The sequence below is a fragment of the Schistocerca cancellata genome, chromosome 4 (genome assembly GCF_023864275.1).
Source record: "Schistocerca cancellata isolate TAMUIC-IGC-003103 chromosome 4, iqSchCanc2.1, whole genome shotgun sequence".
Taxonomy (NCBI): Eukaryota; Metazoa; Arthropoda; class Insecta; order Orthoptera; family Acrididae; genus Schistocerca; species Schistocerca cancellata.
The window spans coordinates 821,945,230-821,967,357 of record NC_064629.1 but is presented as its reverse complement, the minus strand read 5'-3'; the positions used below and the strand labels follow the sequence as shown (position 1 = coordinate 821,967,357).

General features: G+C 44.5%; 1 non-coding gene across 1 annotated transcript; it reads right to left on the bottom strand.

The window, feature by feature from the left end:
• Positions 1-812: 812 nt before the first annotated feature.
• On the bottom strand, positions 813-900 carry LOC126186590 (U6atac minor spliceosomal RNA). Its single transcript, XR_007537655.1, has one exon. It is a non-coding gene; the product is annotated as a U6atac minor spliceosomal RNA (small nuclear RNA).
• Positions 901-22,128: the final 21,228 nt, after the last annotated feature.

Here is a 22,128-nt window from a genome sequence, read left to right as displayed (position 1 = left end):
GCTGACTTCAGAGCGGCACCATTGCAGCGTCTTGTGCTGTCGGTCGACCCCGCAGCATTCTGTCCTTTTTTTTAAGATCACAGGGTAAGAAATCTTTCGATGTTTTCGACAACACTTTAGTTCATTAAGTTTCAGCTACTTTACTTTCTTCACTCAAAAATATTGCATTTGGAAAACATATACGCATTCTACAGGAGAAGATATTGTAGCAATGAAAGGAAGTCATCTCTGGTTCGAATGTCGATGATAGTATAGCTGCCAGCACAATGTTATGGTCAAAAACGGAGCCGAAATAATATTTTCTTCTTTAACTGAAAAATCTGTATACGTTCGTTTGAAAACAGAGAAGTTAGTGTAATAAATAGAAGGTATTCCAAGTGTTGAAATGGAAATGAGCGTTTGGCTTTATTGGCCGGGAGACTCCTCGCGGGGCAGGTCCGGCGCCTTGGTGCAGGTCTTATTACATTCGACGCCACATTGGGCGATCTGAGCGCCGGATGGGGATGAAATGATGATGAAGACAACACAACACCGAGTCCCTGAGCGGAGAAAATCTCCGACCCAGCCGGGAATCGAACCCGGGCCTCTTAGGATGGCAGTCCGTTACGCTGACAATTCAGCCATCTTCTTTTTTCTTTTTTTTTCATTTTGTTCGGTATAGTTCGTTGCGTTTAGTCCGGGCGGATGTCACAAGACATCCGTTCAAGTTGATCGTTGATTCCTTGACTCAGGGTTTGTTTTTATTATTATTATTATTACAGAGAGCACGCAGCCCTATGACCGAACACGCTGAGCTACCGTGCCGGCGGATATAAGAAAATGGGTCAGCGGTGCCTCAACCTTATGCGTGTTCCATCCTTGTCTAGGGGAGTGCTAACCGTCTCTCCATTTGTACAACACGGAATCGAACCCGGACCCCTTAGGAAGGCAGTCCGTCACCCTGACCATTCAGCAATCGGGGCGGACAATCCAAGTGTTGAAATTTACGCAACTACCATTATAATGAGCAAAGACAATGGTAAGCATAAAGCGTACACGCATGAAATGTATTTGCGGTTGTGAATATGAACAATCATCAGCTGTATAACGGAATGCCGGCAGCTGTGGCCGAGCGTTTCTAGGCACTTCCGTGTCGAACCGCGTTGCAGCTGCTGCTGCTACGCCGGCAGGTTCGAATCCTGCCTCGGGCATGGATGTGTGTGATGTCCTTAGGTTAGTTAGGTTTAAGTAGTTCTAAGTCTAGGGGACTGGTGACCTCAGATGTTGAGTCTCATGGTACTTCCAGCCATTTGAACCTTTTTTGTTTAACGGAGTAACGATAGTGAAAATTTGTTCCGGACCGTGAGTCGAACCCAGATTTCCCGCTTATCGCGAAGGGTCGCCTTACCAGTACGCTATCCGAACACGACGCACGGCTGGACACAAACTTGCAAATGTTGTGAACCATGTGTCTACAATCTCCATTCGTACATTCGCTATGTTTATTGCCGTACAGCGGAGTCATTTTAGTTGAAAATCTCTTGCCTGATGTCGGTAGATAAATACGATATTGCAGTGGCGTTGGTCAGAAGTACGATGTAATCTTCCCTCGGACATGCATGCATGCTCAAAGGAACAGGCACTGCGGCGACTACAGGCGTTATGAAATAATAAAATGTATTCGTAGTTGCGAATACGGATAACCATAGTACGTATAATGGAATGACGACAATAAAAATTTGTGCCAGGCCGATACTCGAACGCAAATTTCCCCTCATCGTGCAATTTTATTTTAAAGTCAATACACGCACTGCAATATCGTATTTATTCGTCGACACCGAGCAAACGACTTTCAATTGAAATATCCCCCCTCTGCGGGAATATAAATAATGAATGTACGAGTGTATGTTGTAGATACATGGCTGACGACGCATGGAAGTTTGGGCCTAGGCATGAGTCGTGCTAGGATATCCCAGTGGTAAGACGGCCGCGGGAAATCCGTGTTGCAATCCCGGTCTGGCACGAAGTTTCATTGTCGTCATTCCATTATACACGAGGCCCACGAGAAAGACAGGCCGCGGCGCGTACGTCACGAAGATACGCCTGAGCTCAGCAGAGAAAATGAGTTTCTAAACTTGTTAACTCGCAGCTGGGCGTGTATGTACTAACGAGAACTGCATCTTGTACAAGAATCTGCTATTATGAAATCTTACTGCTTGCTATTCGTACAACAAAATTTAAGAACAGTTCTCGACATAAACAGTATAACGGCTTGTTCGTCGCATTTAGTCTGTTCTGTATAACTATCCTCATTTAATACAAACTGTAGTGCCTTATGCAGCTGATAATCATTTCGGCATGATTTTTATTTTATTGTACCCCCGTACAGCCGTAACAAAAAAAAATGGCTCTGAGTACTATGGGACTTAACATCTATGGTCATCAGTCCCCTAGAACTTAGAACTACTTAAACCTAACTAACCTAAGGACATCACACAACACCCAGTCATCACGAGGCAGAGAAAATCCCTGACCCCGCCGGGAATCGAACCCGGGAACCTGGGCGTGGGGTAACAAATAATTAGTAGGCCTATGTACTTTGTATCATTGAAGGACTAATAACAGTTACATTCCATAATAATGTAATCCAGAAGAAGATGCAATTTTCGTTTGTACATACAAACCCAGTTACGAGTTAACAGGTGTAGAAACGCAGTTTTTCTGCTACGTTGAGCGAGCAAGCTCGGCCTACCTTCGTGACGTACGCGCCGCGGGCTGTCTTTCTCGTACGACTTGATTATACGGCTGATGCTTGTCTACATTCTCAACTACAAATACAGTTCACGTATATCATAATGGCTGTAGACGCCACAGTGCCTGTTCCTTCGGATATGCATCGTGCTGCTGATTAACACAGGCACGTTAATATCGTGCATTATAAAGTGTACGACTGTTACAGTGGTAACGGGCGTACCATTACAGAAAAATGCACACACGGGGAAGTAGAGCCTAAGGCATCTGACATACCACTACGTCTTTTTTTCAATATGCTTGATTTGTTGTAAATATACCACTATCGAATAATCTTTCCATCCTCGCACGGCAACTGTATACAATAACATGTGTGTGATATTGTGGTGTCACCGCCAGACACCACACTTGCTAGGTGGTAGCCTTTAAATCGCCCGCGGTCCGCTAGTATACGACGGACCCGCGTGTCGCCACTGTCAGTGATTGCAGACCGAGCGCCGCCACACGGCAGGTCTAGACACACTTCCTAGTACTCGCCCCAGTTGTACAGCCGACTTTGCTAGAGATGGTTGATTGACATATTACGCTCTCATTTGCCGAGACGATAGTTAGCATAGCCTTCAGCTACGTCATTTGCTACGACCTAGCAAGGCGCCATTATCATTTGCTATTTATCTTGTGATGCATGTACCGTCAGACCGATGTTCATCAATTATGAATTAAAGTTAAGTATTCCAGCAGCAACGTACCTTATTGGCTATATTAATTACATTGTCCTGTTCCAGACCTCACGCCAGCCTGCGTGAGCTTAACGCGTGCCTTTCGGCTACCAATCATAGTGGCTTGGCTGTCTTGCCAAGTCACAACAGATATGTATTTTACGGTGATCCGGAGAGACAACACATACTTGAGATGGTAGCAATATGGACAAGTTCTAATTAACTTTTTATATAAATTTGTACCGTGAGTCTACGTATACACGGTAAGACCAAAAGGTTCCGAGACTGATTTAATTCCTGGCGTATAAATGTCGTTAGTGCCGTAAGTACGTTGGCAGCTTGAACTAACAACTGCAAACAGCAGATGTACATTCGACCAGTCAGTTGTGAGCAGAGCTTGTTAAGTAGTGGAGGAGAACATAATCAGCATGTACGTAATGGTAATCACTGCACAGTGACACTACCACTACTGTCAGTAAACTTTGTAATTCTAATATTTTTAGCACAGAATCTCACTGAGTCATAAAAAATTAAGAAAATTAATAAAAAAAACAACGGAACGTAACTGTACGAGTACATTCTATCGAGCCGTTGTAGCAACTCCCCGACCGATACCTTCAACGTAAAGAGCTTCATCAAAAATTAAAGAAAACTGCATTGGGTGCATAAGCGTGCAGCTAAACTCCTCTGGTAAGCTCCTTTCATGTTTCAAAGAGGAAGGAAAGCGCGACTGCGAGTACAAAAGCAGAGTGGCCAATTAAAGCTGACATTATTCATCGATACCACGCTGCGGCATTTTCTCTTGCAAACATCCGTGTCCCACTCTCAGTCTTTAAAGTCGGCTTGCACTGTTATCTGTACACAGCACTCCAAGGAGACCTTTCTGTTTCATTCTTTCTGTCAGAAGGGCATCTACGGAAAATTTTTGGAATTATTTTATTGCTATTCTGTCAGCAGCAAAAATTGTGGTAACCAAATGAAGCCTGATGACACGGATGCCTTAGAAGAGAAATAAACGGACAACCATTACCTGTAGATAAATCTAAAAAATGGTTCTGAGCACTATGGGACCTAACATTTGAGGTCATCAGTCCCCTAGAACTTAAAACTACTTAAACCTAACTAACCTAAGGACATCACACACATCCATGCCCGAGGCAGGTTTCGAACCTGCGACCGTAGCAGTCGCGCGGTTCCGTACTGAAGCGCCTAGAACCGGCCGGCGATAAATCTAATGCGAATAAGGAAGGAGTCGGTCCTTGGCTAAATTGCCGTCTTTATGAAACCATCTCAGCATTCCAATATGCACCTGGTGTGGTGGAATCCGTGAAAATCTAAGGACGGTGGACCGGAGTTTTGAATTGCGTGTCAACTTAAACGAGTAAGTGGTCGTATCAGCTACGCCTCTTCTGTCGGTGGCTGTGTTGTTACGGCACAGAATAGTAAGGGGTTGAAAATTAGAAACTTTTAATAAAAATTATTCACCTTGCTGCAAGTAAAGTGTGGTCATGTCAGAAGCAGAGGCACAACCAGGAAATAAGCGGTATGGCGCTAGTGGGTCAGGACTCAGGACGTTACAACACCGCTCTGAGAGAGAGAGAGAGAGAGAGAGAGAGAGAGAGAGAGAGAGAGAGAGAGGACGACGTCAGCAGAAAATAGCAAAGAACAGAAAACCAACGGAAACGTGACACGCACATTGGTCAGCTCGTAAGAGATGTATAGGCGGAATAAGGAGGACACATGTGGTCACATTACGAATACAGCATCACGTCATAGCTTCACGTTAGCTCCCTATAAATACTCGGGCTCTCCAGCTCAATCATCGAGCCCTACAGCTCTCAAAGAGTTGCTCACTGAGATCGATGACGTTGACAGTAATAGCACTCGAATCAATGATCACGATACTGTAAATTTGGAAATTTGTGGTAAGGTCTTATGGGACCAAACTGCTGAGGTCATCGGTCCCTAAGCCTACACACTACTTAATCTAACTTTAACTTATGCTATGGGTAACACACACACTTGAACCTCCGACGGGGGCAGTCGCCCGGACCGTGACAAGACGCCTGAGACCACCCGGCTACCCCGCGTGGCATTACGATACTGTAGAGAATCTATGTCCTAGATACTCCAGAATAGCCTACGAACCAGCCGAAGATGTAACTGAGATGACTGCCTTCGTCTAATGAACTTCATGCTATTCGCCGCCTGCCATTGGTGGTGGAGACCATCCGACAACACCACATAGTGGAGTGCTGACAGCACTGAACTTCAGAGCGGAAAACAGCAGCAGGGCCTCGTGGGGCCCACGTTCCTGTTCAAGACCTAGGCGCCTCCGGGTGCTGAAACCTAGGAATGAGATCGACCGACCACACGACTTCTGACAACACCGTATAGCGAATGGGTCATGAAGTGTCAACATAGAATTCGAAGTGGGATCGAGCACACTCCAGCAGATAGTACGAGACCATTCGTGCTGGGGCATAGCCGCGCAGGCAGCGCGCCACGGCGCTAGGTCACTCACTCTTCGCCTAGGCCTGCCGACAAGGAGCTGACACGGCAGCCGTCAGCGGGAATCCAACACCAGCTGAATGAGTCATCCGTTACAAGCCTATGTGGAAAGACTACTGTAAACATCGTCAATAAATAATTGAACTCTGACAATACACTTCACGGGTATTGTATTGTATTGCATTGCATTGTATGTTTACCGGGGACCTAGAAACGACGGAGAGGCTCCGTCCCCGCCGCAGCCGGAGTAGTCCACAACCCCACGACGACTACCGCAGTCCACTTCACCCCTCCGCCACCCCACACCAAATCCAGGGTTATTGTGCGATTTGGCCCCCAGTGGACCCCCAGGGAACGTCTCACACCAGACGAGTGTAACCCCCATGTTTCCGTGGTAGAGTAATGGGGGTGTACGCGTACGTGGAGAACTTGTTTGCGCAGCAATCGCCGACATAGTGTAACTGAAGCGGAATAAGGGGAACCAGCCCGCATTCGCCGAGGCAGATGGAAAACCGCCTAAAAACCATCCACAGACTGGCCGGTTCACCGGACCCCGATACAAATCCGCCGGGCGGATTCGTGCCGGGGACCAGGCGCTCCTTCCCGCCCGGAAAGCCGTGCGTTACACCGCACGGCCAACAGGGCGGGCCGCTTCACGGGTACCCAACTGCTATCCTGACTTCATGCAGAAGTGTTGCCGATCGGCTCCTCTGTAGTGCCAATGAAAAAGCTCTCAGATTTCGTCACTGGAACGGGTTCATTTTCTAACAATCAGTTGTCTTAAAAGAGCGATGTTGCGAAATGTCCTTGCCGTGGTCCACGACCCTTCCCCACTGCTGATTACCTAAACTGTGTGTAACAAAGCTCTACAGCCGTCCACTGACCCGCGAGACAAGTACAGAAAATTACAATCCTGGCACATCGTAAATTCCAAGCCCAACAACCGGACAGGAAACATACAAAGCTATCAAACGCCATTTCATCTTCAACTAGCTCTTTGCAACGTTCTCACAGTCTCAACAAAGAAAGCAATCTCGGGGAAACAGTTCAACTACGCGAACGTAAGAAATCCACAAAAAATTAAAAATTTAGGTACCTACCAGCTCCCTGACCTGATGACAAATCTTTCTGGCAATATCTAAATCAGTTTACATCCGACTCAGAGAGAAAACGGTCGGTGAACTATTTCTGCTGCAAAGCTTTCTCCATAATCCGCACGAGTTTGCACTGGAAAGATGAATTCCAGCTACTAAACTGCCAATAACTCAGCCTCCAGGATTTAATGGATCAAGCTTCTTTCCTCTAAAAAAATCTACTATTACCTCCTCGATTCCCGTGAGTTCACAGAAAATCCCTGCATCTCAAACATTCAGATGACTTGGCCAGTCAGAGGTGTAACTTCCAGTTACACTGATGTGCAAAACTTAGGGACGAAAGCAACATTCAGGCGCTGTGTCAGTGCCAAGGTACATAGCTCTACGTTACTAGGAACATACACAGAATAATGGCTACGGTACTATTTAGTCATTCTACTATAATGGTGTAGGGAAACAAAAAAAAACTTAAATCTGGAAATACTTTAACGATTGGAATTCGTTTTTCCCGAATTCCAATCCAAAAACTCACTGACGTTTTACATGAACATTTTTTCTTATAAAGAACGCAATGCAAAGAAATAAAAAGAGGAATAAATAAGACATTTAGCCACAAACTGAGTTCAAGACGCTAAAGGTGTGCGACATACCTGGGAGCAAAAAGCCAGGGCTCTTAATGGTCATAAGTACACTACTGGCCATTCAAATTGCTACACCACGAAGATGACGTGCTACAGACGCGAAATTTAACCGACAGGAAGAAGATGCTGTGATATGCAAATGATTAGCTATTCAGAGCATTCACACAAGGCTGGCGCAGGTGGCGACAACTACAACGTGCTGACATGAGGAAAGTTTCCAACCGATTTCTCATACACAAACAGCAGCTGACCGGCGTTGCCAGGTGAAACGTTGTGACGCTTCGTGTAAGGAGGAGATATGCGTACCATCACGTTTCCGACTTTGATAAAGGTCAGATTGTAGCCTATCGCGATTGCGGTTTATCATATCGCGATATTGCTGCTCGTGTTGCTCGATATCCAATGACTGCTAGCAGAATATGGAATCGGTGGGTTCAAGAGGGTAATACGGAACGCCGTACTGGATCCCAACGGCCTCGTAGAGATGACAGGCATCTTATCCGCATGGCTGTAACGGATCGTGCAGCCACGTCTCGATCCCTGAGTCAACAGATGGGGACGGTTGCAAGACAACAACCACCTGCACGAAAAGTTCGACGACGTTTGCAGCAGCATGGACTATCACCTCTGAGACCATGGCTGCGGTTCCCCTTGATGCTGCATTACAGACAGGAGTGCCTGCGATGGTGTACTCAATGACGAACCTGGGTGCACGAATGGCAAAACGTCATTTTTTCGGATGAATCCAGGTTCTGTTTACAGCATCATGATGGTCGCATCCGTGTTTGGCGACATCGCGGTGAACGCACATTGGAAGCGTGTATTCGTCATCGCCATACTGGTGTATCACCCGGCGCGATGGTATGGCGTGCCATTGCTTACACGTCTCGGTCACCTCTTGCTCACATTGACGGCACTTTGAACAGTGGATGTTACATTTCAGATGTGTTACGACCCGTGGCTCTACCCTTCGTTCGGTACCTGCGAAACCCTACATTTCAGCAGGATAATGCACGACCGCATGTTGCAGGTCCTGTACGGGCCTTTTTGGATACAGAAAATGTTTGACTGCTGCCCTGGCCAGCACATTCTCCAGATCTCTCACCAATTGAAAACGTCTGGTCAATGGTGGCCGAGCAACTGGCTCGTCACAATACGCCAGTCACTACTGTTGATGAACTGTGGTATCGTATTGAAGCTGTATGGACAGCTGCACATGTACACCCATCCAAGCTCTGTTTGACTCAGTACCCAGGCGTATCAAAGCCGTTATTACGGCCAGAGTTGGTTGTTCTGGGTACTGATTTCTCAGGGTCTATGCACCCAAATTGCGTGAAAATGTAATCACATGTCAGTTCTAGTATAATATATTTGTCCAATGAATACCCGTTTATCATCTGCATTTCTTCTTGGTGTAGCAATTGTAATGGCCAGTAGTGTAAAATAGCACCGGTTGGTATTTTCTGCGACCTCAGGAAGGCGTTTGACTATGTGAATCACAGTATTATCCTCGATAAATTGACATTTTATGGGGCTGAGGGTATAGACAACCAATGGGTAATGCCATATCTAACCAAGAGAGTGCAGAATTTTGTGTATAGTAATTTAAGCAATATAATCCAGGGACATAATTCTGACTGCGGGGAGATCACCTATGGAGTTCCGCAAAGTTCAGTGAGGAAATAATAAATAAGGCGAAATTTCAAAATTCTTAGGGGACCATACTAATGAGAACTCAAACTGGAAAAGAAATTATTTCTGAACTTCTGAAACAACTTAGTGTAGCCACATTTGCGCTTAGAATCATTGCAAATCTTGGAGTGAGACAGATCAGTAAGTTGATATATTTTGCATATTTTCGTCCAATAATGTCATACAGAATAATGTTCTGGGGTAACTCATCTGCAAGAAAAGAAGTCTTCATTGCGCAGAAAAGTGCAATAAGAATAATACACGGTGTCACCCACGATCATCTTGTAGCCATCTGCGTAAGGAGTTGGGCATTCTAACTACTGCTTCACAGTATATTTATTCCCTTAAGGAAGATGATGTAAATACACCACTGCAGTTCAAAACGAACAATTAGGCATATAAATACGATACCAGAAGGAAAAATGGCATTCATTACTCCACATAAACTCTGTCTCGCACAAAAAGCGGTGTACAATGCTGCAAGAAAAATTTTTGTCACCCAGTGGTATAAAATGTCTGGCAGAAAGCAAAGTAAAATTTGAAAAGTACTCCTACTCCGTAGAAGAATTTCTGTTATTCTAATTAGATGTGTTTTGAACGTAACCGTATAAATTAATCTGCGATGTGAATGTAAAATGACTCGTTCCACATCATTACGATCTGCAGTGCAAAATGATCCATGGGACATATACAGGTAACTAACTAACTAACCGAAATTTGGGCTATCCTGATTACTTTTTGTTATTTCTCTCTCGTGTGACGGCAGATAAAGCTAGAAACACAAGAAATATTACAAGTAACAGTCCTACTTTGTTTAGTTTTCTCTTAACAGTTTCTTGGATAACATTTTTCAGACGAGTTTGAAAACGAGAATTTTCGAAAACCTCTTCCTAATTGCGCCTACCCCTGTTTTTAATATCATGTACGTTGAAACCTTGCGATGCCTTTCTCTAGATTTCTTCCGAGATTTAGCGGCAGGTTTCTTGTCTTAAGCAGCATTATTTGTCGAGGCACGAGCAATATTTTACTGTTCTCATTGTTACAGCTACTAGAAGTTTCGCGATTCTTTTTGGGGAGATGGTCAACACTGTTCTCTCTCCAGCTTTCCATTTGTGATTTCTTACCGGTACCACGTCCTTGGATGAGATGGAAATGGAAACAGCACTGGACTTGGAAGGAGACTTGTGAAAGGGTGCAGCATTATCATAAAATTGAAATCAGACTATTGAAATTCTGCAGAGTAATAGGCACATGGTCTATGATATGAATGCCCCTAATATCGCCTGTAGGTGAACACTGGACACATGTTGATGGGCGGTATTATGCGCACAGCTCAGCTGATACACTCAACCTAAAATGTAAGCACAATAAAGTTTTTTTTGGGTTAGGTTAAGCCGTGGTATTCTCCATTTAAGGCGCCATCAAATAATGACAACAGAAAGAAGTATAGATCGGATTTATCGATATCCTTGACAGCCAGTATAGAGTTCAATAGCGTATAAAATTTCTAACTTTGTCACTTATTTGTCACAACGTGACATGTTACACTGTAATCTACCAGTCGTACTCTGAAGATAGCTTGTAATAGTGTAAACCGTCCACGATCATCTACATCATTTGGCTGTTGTGAGTGAATTAATGAACCAGTTCCAATCGCATTTAAGGCAATATCGTATTATTTATTTTGAGACTCTGCATGACTTTTCGCAATTTGCAACAAGACCAACTTTTAAAGTCACACACAGATCGACCACACAGAACAGAAAATCAGCTTGTACAGTACAGTGCCTACCACAGTAAAAGTACTTCCAAAAAGATTTATAATACTTGGATGGCCACATTAAGTGTCGGTAGCTGCTATTTCCTTGCAGTTCAATTGCAAAACTTATAACATAAATCTCTTCGACAGGCGAACAGACGCATGTCTGGTAGACAACAATAAATAATGCTGCGATTGAAAATATTAATAAGCACGTGCCAATATACATACGTTGAATTAAATTTGCTTAAGGACTTCTACCTTCAACAGCTGCTCGCTTTGACACGTGTACAACCCGAGGGAGTTAAAAGATCGCGACATTTTGTTAGTAAAATTTACACAATAATTGATAATACACTGAAAAGAAGATGATGAGTCGCAAAACTTATCAGTTAAAGAGTGTGTGAGATGAAGAGCTGTGTATATTTAACCTCTGAGAATCTGGACGGCAATCATCTTGGGATGTTCCAAACGTAGCAAACAACTATGCAAAGATTTTATTTCTTTACACAAAATTAATATGACTACAGATCTTCTTTGGAAGACTCGTCACATTATATCACTACTCCGTTTTCCAGAATATGATTCGGTCTTAGGATGTAATGAATTCAAAGCACAATGAGGGCAGAAAATGACGGAGACGGAATTGACAAAGTTGCGCTCACCACCCTGCCAGCATTTTTGAAGGTATACTGAAAGCTTCAACCTGTAATTTCTGGGAGGATTCGAAAGCCACGCTGTTCATTGTATTTATATGAAATCAGTAGTTTCTTACACAACCCGTAATTAATATAGTTTGAGAAAGGACCAACGAACCAGGCACTGTGAGGACATTGCCTAGAAAATCACTTCTCAAGCCATATAGCCTTTACAAGTATTCATGGACTGAGAGCGAGACCAAGATTAAACGTAATTACAAAAGCCTCAGCATAATTCATTATCATAATTCTGTAGCTACTCTATGATCATCATCTGAGTAAAAAATGCTGTGATATTTGGGACTATACGCTCCCCGGGATTCCTGGCAGCAGCGTTCGGGCTTTAGTTACAACGAGCCAGTTTTAATTTCCCGCCGGAGGAGGGCCATGTTCCTGCACTTGGACTTTGTCCAAAACGGCAATGTCCGTCTTTAATAACTTCGCTGTCTAAGAGAAGGTAAACCCTAGCAAGGAAAAAAAGGAGAAGAAAAGGAGAATAGTGCTCTGCAGTTGTTGTCTTAATCTTAACAAGACACCGGCCTTGTAACGTTTATGAAGAAATCTATTTCTGTCTTAATTAAGACCGCAGAGGTGTGCAGCATTTGCACACCTAGTATAAATATTGCAGTATACACGATACACTAATAAAACTATTTTACAACGTACATTTTGCTGTTTTAGCCTGTATGTACTTTTTGTATTAACAGGAGTCATCCCAGCAGCATGCTACCTACGATGGGTAACTAATTATTCCCTTGCATTAACGTTTCGCACATATCCAATCCCACTTACGCGTTTATACTTAGGTTGACTAAGTCTGACTTTTTGGGTCACCAGGAGACAGATTATTTCTTTTTAATTGTTCCCAATATCTGTATTTACAGCCACATGCAGGTATTACTGGCGCTTATGTGTTATATAAACACGTGCAGAGCATTTAAACTAGGCTACTTCATTCGAATGTTTGCGAATGTTTGCAAATGTTTCGAATTTATATATAGATAAGAAATGTTTACCAGACATTTCGAATTGTCTCTACGTCAGATTAGTAATGCAAAGACACAAGCACCACTTATTTTACGGCCGGCCGGAGTGGCCGAGTGGTTCTAGGCGCTTCAGTCTCGAACCGCGTGACCGCTACGGTCGCTGGTTCGAATTCTACCTCGGGCATTGGAGTGTGTGATGTCCTTAGGTTAGTTAGGTTTAATTAGTTCTCAGTTATAGGCGACTGATGGCCTCAGAAGTTAAGTCCCCTAGTGCTCAGAGCCAGCCATTTGATAATGCAGTTAAAAAGGTTTAACGCTGAATAGTAAGTAAGTATAAAGGAAGCAAACGGGAAAAAAACGTTAACTCTAAACTCGAAAAAATTCTCTTGACAAATACTTATTTTATTTTATTGAGATTTTTAATTTAATTAAAAATTGTTATATAGGCACTGTTTTTTTGAGTATAGTGCTAACGATTCTTCAGGTTTTCTCCCTTTGTACTTACTTAATCTTCAACTTTAAACATTTTTAATTACTTTACCACTGCACGGTCAAAGATGACAATGATTCTGTGTTCGTGCGTCGCTCTAGATGAGTAACATCTTTTCCAGTTTTGTTCACAAATGCGATAACTTCTTTGACGATGACAGTCAGTTCAAGTATGAAAAATGGTTCAAATGGCTCTGAGCTTTATGGGACTTTACATCTGTGGTCATCAGTCCCCTAGAACTTTGAACTACTTAAACCCAACTAACCTAAGGACATCACAAACATCCTTGCCCGAGGCAGGATTCGAACCTGCGACCGTAGCAGTCGCGCGGTTCCGGACTGAGCGCCTAGAACCGCTAGACCACCGCGGCCGGCTATTCAAGTATGGTGACAGTCATGCAAGCGGAAAACCGTTTAACTAACCAAATAAATAAGTAGAACGTACACAATATTATGATTTTCATTTATAATTATGTAGTTCTACGAAGAAGCAAGGGAAGACTCAAAATAGGAATCTTAACGAAATGAACGACAGAGATACATTTCCTTTGATTTAACGACTTTTACCGTCCTCCTCTCCTATGTAAGTCTAGGCGACTACAAGCAAATGCGTTTGAATATTTCCTCTGGTACTGTTGTTATAACTAGGCAATTGACAGACTTCTTTTAACTCACTGTTCAAGAGATACGCGAAGGTTATACTTTGTTTATTCTCAGCAGAAAGATGACCAAGAGCTTGTCATGCAAAGATCAAGATATACAGGGTGGTCCATTGATAGTGACAGGGGCAAAACATCTCACGAAATAAGCATCAAACGAAAAAAAGTACAAAGAACGAAACCCGTCTAGCTTGAAGGGGGAAACCAGATGGCGCTATGGTTGGCCCGCTAGATGGCGCTGCCATAGGTCAAACAGATATCAACTGCGGTTTTTCAAAAAAGGAACCAACATTTTTATTACATATTCGTGTAGTACGAAAAGAAATATGAATGTTTTAGTTGGACCACTTTTTTCGCTTTCTGATAGTGGGCGCTGTAGTAGTCACAAACGTGTAAGTACGTGGTATCACGTAACATTCCGCCAGTGAGGACGGTATTTGCTTCGTGAAACATTACCCGTGTTGTCGATATCGTGTTGATGTATGGCTATTGTGATCAAAATGCCCAACGGGCGTGTGCTATGTATGCTGCTCGGTATCCTGGACGACATCATCCAAGTGTCCGGACCGTTCGCCGGATACTAACGTTATTTAAGGTAACAGGAAGTGTTCAGCCACATGTGAAAAGTCAACGACGACCTGCAACAAAGTAGGTGTTTTAGCTGCTGTCGCGGCTAATCCGCACATCAGTAGCAGACAAATTGCGCGAGGATCGGGAATCTCAAAAATGTCGGTGATGAGAATGGTACATCAACATCGACTGCACCCGTACCATATTTCTATGCACCAGGAATTGCATGGCGACGACTTTGAACGTCGTGTTCAGTTCTGCCACCGCGCACAAGAGAAATTACGGGACCATGACAGATTTTTTGCACGCCTTCTATTTAGCGACGAAGCGTCATTCACCAACAGCGGTAACGTAAACCGGCATAATATGCACTATTGGGCAACGGAAAATACACGACGGCTGCGACAAGTGGAACATCAGTGACCTTGGCGGGTTAATGTATGGTGCGGCATTATGGGAGGAAGGATAATTGGCCCCCATTTTATCGATGGCAATCTAAATGATGCAATGTATGCTGATTTCCTACGTAATGTTCTACCGATGTTACTATAAGATATTTCACTGCATGACAGAATGGCGATGTACTTCCAACATGATGGATGTCCGCCACGTAGGTCGCGTGCGGTTGAAGCGGTATTGAATAGCATATTTCATGACATGTGGATTGGTCATCGAAGCACCATACCATGGCCCGCACTTTCACCGCATCTGACGTCCCCGGATTTCTTTCTGTGGGGAAAGTTGAAGGATATTTGCTATCGTGATCCACCGACAACGCCTGACAACATGTATCAGCTGATTGTCAATGCATGTACAAACATTACGGAAGGCGAACTACTCGCTGTTGAGAGGAATTTCGTTACACGTATTGCCAAATGCATTGCGGTTGACAGACATCATTTTGAGCATTTATTGCAATAATGTGGTATTCACAGGTAATCACGCTGTAACAGGATGCTTTCTCAGAAATGGTAAGTTCACAAAGGTACAACCGAAATAAATTGTTCAAAAGTACCTACGTTCTGTATTTTAATTTAAAAAACCTACCTGTTACCAACTGCTCGTCTAAAACTGTGAGCCATATGTTTGTGACTATTACAGCGCCATCTATCACAAAGCGAAAAAAGTGATCCAACTAAAACATTCATATTTCTTTACGTACTACACGCATATGTAATAAAAATGGTGGTTCCTATTTTAAAAAACGCAGTTGATATCCATTTGACTTACGGCAGCGTCATCTAGAGGGCCAACCATAGCGGCATCTAGTTTCCCCCTTCAAGCTAGACAAGTTTCGTTGTTTGTAGTTTTTTCGTCTGACGCTTATTTCGTGAGATATTTGGCCTGGTCACGATCAATAGACCATCTTGTATAACTGGGTAGGGCTATTACAATAAATTTTATAGGGCAGAATTTCCTCATACATAGCTGTATCATCCGAGAAAAGTTTCAATTTGCAACTAATACTGTCTACTTAGGAAAAAAATAACTGCTTTAGGTTTGAGTATGACACTGTAATTCTATATGAAATGACGGAATACTTGGAAGAGCAATAAAACGAAATGGTTTGGGTCTGGAAAAAGGTTGTGAGATGAATTTTAACAAAAGTAAAACAAAGATAATGGAATATAGTCGAATTAAATCAGGTAATTGATTATGAAATGAGGGATTAATCGTGATAAGTTACATTTATTACACTGCCTGACAAGAAAGTTAAGAATCGAGACATTAATGTCATTTCGAACACATACACATAATCGGCGGTCATCTAAATGATTTCAAGTTGCAAATATCTGTAACAGATAGAATGGCCAGTTAGAGTTGTTTGTGTCAAGTGTTGTTACCAGACCTGGCAGGGTATATAAGAGGCATGAATAGCGTCAGTTGTAGAGTGATCATGATGAAGGACATGGAGATGAGGCGTAATCACCTGAGATTGCATTATCAGCACCTGACAGAGTTTGAAAACGATCTCATTGTGGATGTCGATTTGGCCAGCTGGTCGAATCGTGCAATATCCAGATTTCTGGGGCATTCGGATATGATAGTGGTCCGATATTAGACTGCTTGGAATCGCGAGGGCAGGCACACTCGCCATCAACGCTGGTCGTGACTGAGAACAGCCCGACGGCGCAAGCGCACTTCACGAATATCTACATTTATATTCCGCAAGCCACCCAACGGTGTGTGGCGGAGGGCACTTTACGTGCCACTGTCATTACCTCCCTTTCCTGTTCCAGTCGCGTATGGTTGGCGGGAAGAACGACAGCCGGAAAGACTCCGTGCGCGTTCGAATCTCTCTAATTTTACATTCGTGATCTCCTTGGGAGGTATAAGTAGGGGGAAGCAATATATTCGGTACCTCATCCAGAAACGCACCCTCTCGAAACCTGGACAGCAAGCTACACCGCGATGCAGAGCGCCTCTCTTGCAGAGTCTGCCACTTGAGTTAGCTAAACATCTCCGTAACGCTATCACGCTTACCACATAACCCTGTGACGAAACGCACCGCTCTTCTTTGGATCTTCTCTATCTCCTCCGTCAACCCTACCTGGTACGGATCCCACACTGATGAGCAATACTCAAGGATAGGTCGAACGAGTGTTTTGAAAGCCACCTCCTTTGTTGATGGACTACATTTTCTAAGGACTCTCCCAATGAATCTCAACCTGGCACCAGCCTTACCAACAATTAATTTTATATGACCATACCACTTCAAATCATTCCGCACGCATACTCCCAGATATTTTACACAAGTAACTGCTACCAGTGTTAGTTCCGCTATCATATAATCATACAATAAAGGATCCTTCTTTCTATGTATTCGCAACACATTACGTTTGTCTATGTTAAGGGTCAGTTGCCACTCCCTGCACCAAGTGCCTATACGCTGCAGATCTTCCTGCATTTCGCTGCAACTTTCTAATGCTGCAACTTCTCTGTATACTACAGCATCATCCGCGAAAAGCCGCATGGAACTTCCGACACTATCTACTAGGTCATTTATATACACTCCTGGAAATGGAAAAAAGAACACATTGACACCGGTGTGTCAGACCCACCATACTTGCTCCGGACACTGCGAGAGGGCTGTACAAGTAATGATCACACGCACGGCACAGCGGACACACCAGGAACCGCGGTGTTAGCCGTCGCCGGCCGCGGTGGTCTAGCGGTTCTGGCGCTGCAGTCCGGAACCGCGGGACTGCTACGGTCGCAGGTTCGAATCCTGCCTCGGGCATGGGTGTGTGTTATGTCCTTAGGTTAGTTAGGTTTAAGTAGTTCTAAGTTCTAGGGGACTTATGACCTAAGATGTTGAGTCCCATAGTGCTCAGAGCCATTTGAACCATTTTTTTGTTGGCCGTCGAATGGCGCTACCTGCGCAGCATTTGTGCACCGCCGTCGTCAGTGTCAGCCAGTTTGCCGTGGCATACGGAGCTCCATCGCAGTCTTTAACACTGGTAGCATGCCGCGACAGCGTGGACGTGAACCGTATGTGCAGTTGACGGACTTTGAGCGAGGGCGTATAGTGGGCATGCGGGAGGCCGGGAGGAGGTACCGCCGAATTGCTCAACACGTGGGGCGTGAGGTCTCCACAGTACATCGATGTTATCGCCAGTGGTCGGCGGAAGGTGCACGTGCCCGTCGACCTGGGACCGGACCGCAGCGACGCACGGATGCACGCCAAGACCGTAGGATCCTACGCAGTGCCGTAGGGGACGCACCGTCACTTCCCAGCAAATTAGGGACACTGTTGCTCCTGGGGTATCGGCGATGACCATTCGCAACCGTCTCCATGAAGCTGGGCTACGGTCCCGCACACCGTTAGGCCGTCTTCCGCTCACGCCCCAACATCGTGCAGCCCGCCTCCAGTGGTGTCTCGACAGGCGTGAATGGAGGGACGAATGGAGACGTGTCGTCTTCAGCGATGAGAGTCGCTTCTGCCTTGGTGCCAATGATGGTCGTATGCGTGTTTGGCGCCGTGCAGGTAAGCGCCACAATCAGGACTGCATACGACCGAGGCACACAGGGCCAACACCCGGCATCATGGTGTGGGGAGCGATCTCCTACACTGGCCGTACACCACTGGTGATCGTCGAGGGGACACTGAATAGTGCACGGTACATCCAAACCGTCATCGAACCCATCGTTCTACCATTCCTAGACCGGCAAGGGAACTTGCTGTTCCAACAGGACAATGCACGTCCGCATGTATCCCGTGCCACCCAACGTGCTCTAGAAGGTGTAAGTCAACTACCCTGGCCAGCAGGATCTCCGGATCTGTCCCCCATTGAGCATGTTTGGGACTGGATGAAGCGTCGTCTCACGCGGTCTGCACGTCCAGCACGAACGCTGGTCCAACTGAGGCGCCAGGTGGAAATGGCATGGCAAGCCGTTCCGCAGGACTACATCCAGCATCTCTACGATCGTCTCCATGGGAGAATAGCAGCCTGCATTGCAGCGAAAAGTGGATATACACTGTACTAGTGCCGACATTGTGCATGCTCTGTTGCCTGTGTCTATGTGCCTGTGGTTCTGTCAGTGTGATCATGTGATGTATCTGACTCCAGGAATGTGTCAATAAAGTTTCCCCTTCCTGGGACAATGAATTCACGGTGTTCTTATTTCAATTTCCAGGAGTGTATATTGTGAAAAGCAATTGGCCCATAACACTCCCCTTTGGCACGCCAGAGGTTACTTTAACGTCTGCGCCCTCATACGATAGTATCGTCGTGCTATTTTTCAATAAGACAATGTTCGTCCACACATGTCACGTGTCTCCGAGAACTGTATGCGTGATGTCGAGGTACTTCTGTGTCCTGCAATAACCCGAGGTCTGCCCCGAGAGCTAATGTATGGTAGCAGCTCGGACATCAGCTCGTCCAACTGTCAGTATCCCGGGTATCAAGAACCAGTTACAACAGTGTGAGCAAGCTTGCCCCAGGAGAGGATAAAATGGCTTCGTGGCCTCCTTATCATCCGAAACAGTGCATGCATCCAGTTCACAGGGGGTGCATCATCATAGTAAAAAATGGCCTCATAGCGCCTGTTCTCTAGAAATCTGACCCGATTTTGTAATCACTGAAATAATATCACATGAACTCTCAACTCGTGAAGTCTCATTTCGTTTCCTCCTTCCTTTCTGTGTGCTTCACTTTTTTTGTCAATCAGCGTACTTAGGGAGAAAAATAACTATTGATGATGGTCGAAGTACGGAGGATGTTAATGCTGACTGATAATAGCAAGAAAGAGTGAATCTGTTAACATCAAATGTCAGTCTTAGTGTTATTTGTCTGGAGTGCTGCACTCTACAGAAGTGAAACGTAGGCGATACTGTAGTTCAGACAGAAGAGAGTAGAAGCTTCTGAAATGTGGTGCTAGAGAAGAATGCTGAATGTTAGACGTGTAGTCCCGATTCCTAATGGGGAGCTATTGAAACTGACTGGAGAGAAAGTAAATTTATAACACAACTGGTTTAATAGATGAGGTCGGCTGATAGTGTAGCTGTTGTTGTATAAACTTATTGGATGGTATATTTTCCAGGACTGTAAAGCCCTGGAAAAAATTACTGCGCAGTTTCGTCACCCCTCGTGGCGAGATTAACAAAGGAAAAGACGGAGAAAGATTGTTAGGTAGGACTGCTTCAATTACAGTGGAAGTATATGATTGTTTCTTATCGATGATTAAAACTCTGCCTGCAACTCTGTAATTCCTTCTTAGAGATAAATTATAGCTTTCCTGCAAAAACTGCCTGTCTCCGCGACTGTTCAGTATCGGAGCTCGAGACGTACAGTAGGTGTTTCAAAAGTGGCTTGTTTGGGTTTCTTAGGGGGCAGGTGAAAGGATTACATAAGCGTAACAGACATGGTGCAGTTGAATTCAGAACCCGTGTATTGACCTCAGACACATGGGAAACGGTGAGGCAGCCTTCACAATACAGGAACGGGCCATAATTCACAATTCTGGAATGCTGTTGGCACCAACAAGCTATCCACCGGGAAAAGAATACATAAAACACACAAGAAAATAAGAACGGGAGGTCATCCAGCCTTTCGGGAAATTTATTGGATGTACCGAGTGAGTGAACTAATCGGAAGGAAATAAAAAAGCAGTCACTGAGCCGCGAGAGTGGTAGAAACGAGAACGAGGGCGCATGCATATGAACGCGTTGCCTACCACAAAAGCATCGATGACCTGGAGGTCGGCTGATTGCACAGCGGGAAGTAAGCGCGTGTTGTTACTCGTAGCAATCGCTGAAATAGCGCGAATCTTCTATAAATGCGACAGAATTTCTATCGTAAGTTTCCCGCACACGTCTAACTTCAAAGGAATGAAGTTCAGCGTATGTTGCAACTAAGATCGCCACAGACTTGCACGTGTCTTCATGATGTACCAAAATCAACTGACCGCAACTAGATACCGCTTTAGTGTAAGCTTTGAAGCATGTGTCCCCCGGCTTTATGTGCTCGGTAGGAACACTGCGAAGTTACTACGCCGAGAAAAAGTAGTTCCTTGCAGACAATTTGACCAAGGAGACAACATTTACCTTCCTGCAGCATTTCAGGTTGCAAGCTTGAATACAATGGACACTGACTTACTTTTCAACGAATACCACATCTTGGGGCTACTTTCGTAAACTGATTTCCAGGAATCTAAAAATTGTGACACCCTCCTCTACTGCGGTCCTTTTCCTTGGCAACACGCTGGTCGGTTCACAATCGCAGGAAAAATTACTTTTTGGGGGGATGTTTGCCTATTAAATTTACAGCTCATTAATTATATACACAAAGAAACCATTGTAGCAGACGTTTGGCTTGTAATCTCCTCTACAGTTCTAATCTGGCCGTCGATCTTACATTAATTAAATATTTCTTAACTCTTTCTTTGTAAGGTCTGGACACTATAGAGGTCTCCTGTTCACAGTAGGACATACTCTGAGGTATTAATGAATCGTCAATTTGCAAATCGATGGAAGATTACTGGGTAAAACTTGTAGAGGGAGACCAAAGACTGACTAAAGTTAGCAAGTTCAAATGGAAGTAGGTTGCAGTAGTTATACAGAGACGAACAGGCTTGCACAGGATAGACGACCGTGGACAGAAGCATTACACCACACTTTTGACTGAAGAACACAGCGATACAAGAAATGACTAGAGCTTAATATGAGCAGTTATCGTCCTGCGAAACATGTGATATGACTTCAGTTTTTGGGTATGACTCTTCATCCAAGACAACCTCTCATGAAGTTTATGATCCTTCTATCCCATACGAAATTATTTTATTTGTAAGATTTCTATGTGGTACTGAGAGTGAATCAACGTGGCAACCTCGATTCAAGTCACTGAGGACGTCATAAGTTGAGCAAGAGCTCGAGGTGAGATGCGCATGATCGGTGCTTTCAGGGTCCGCGCTGAATTCCGGGGAGAGTACGTTCCGTTTCAGCAAGGTGATTATGTTTGGACTCAGAATATTTCTTTTGGCTTTGCCACAAACGGATCTAAAAACTCAGCCGCTGCCGCACTGCACTGTGGTCAACATCCACGGCAGATCCATCGCCTCAGGTACTCGACGGGAAAAAT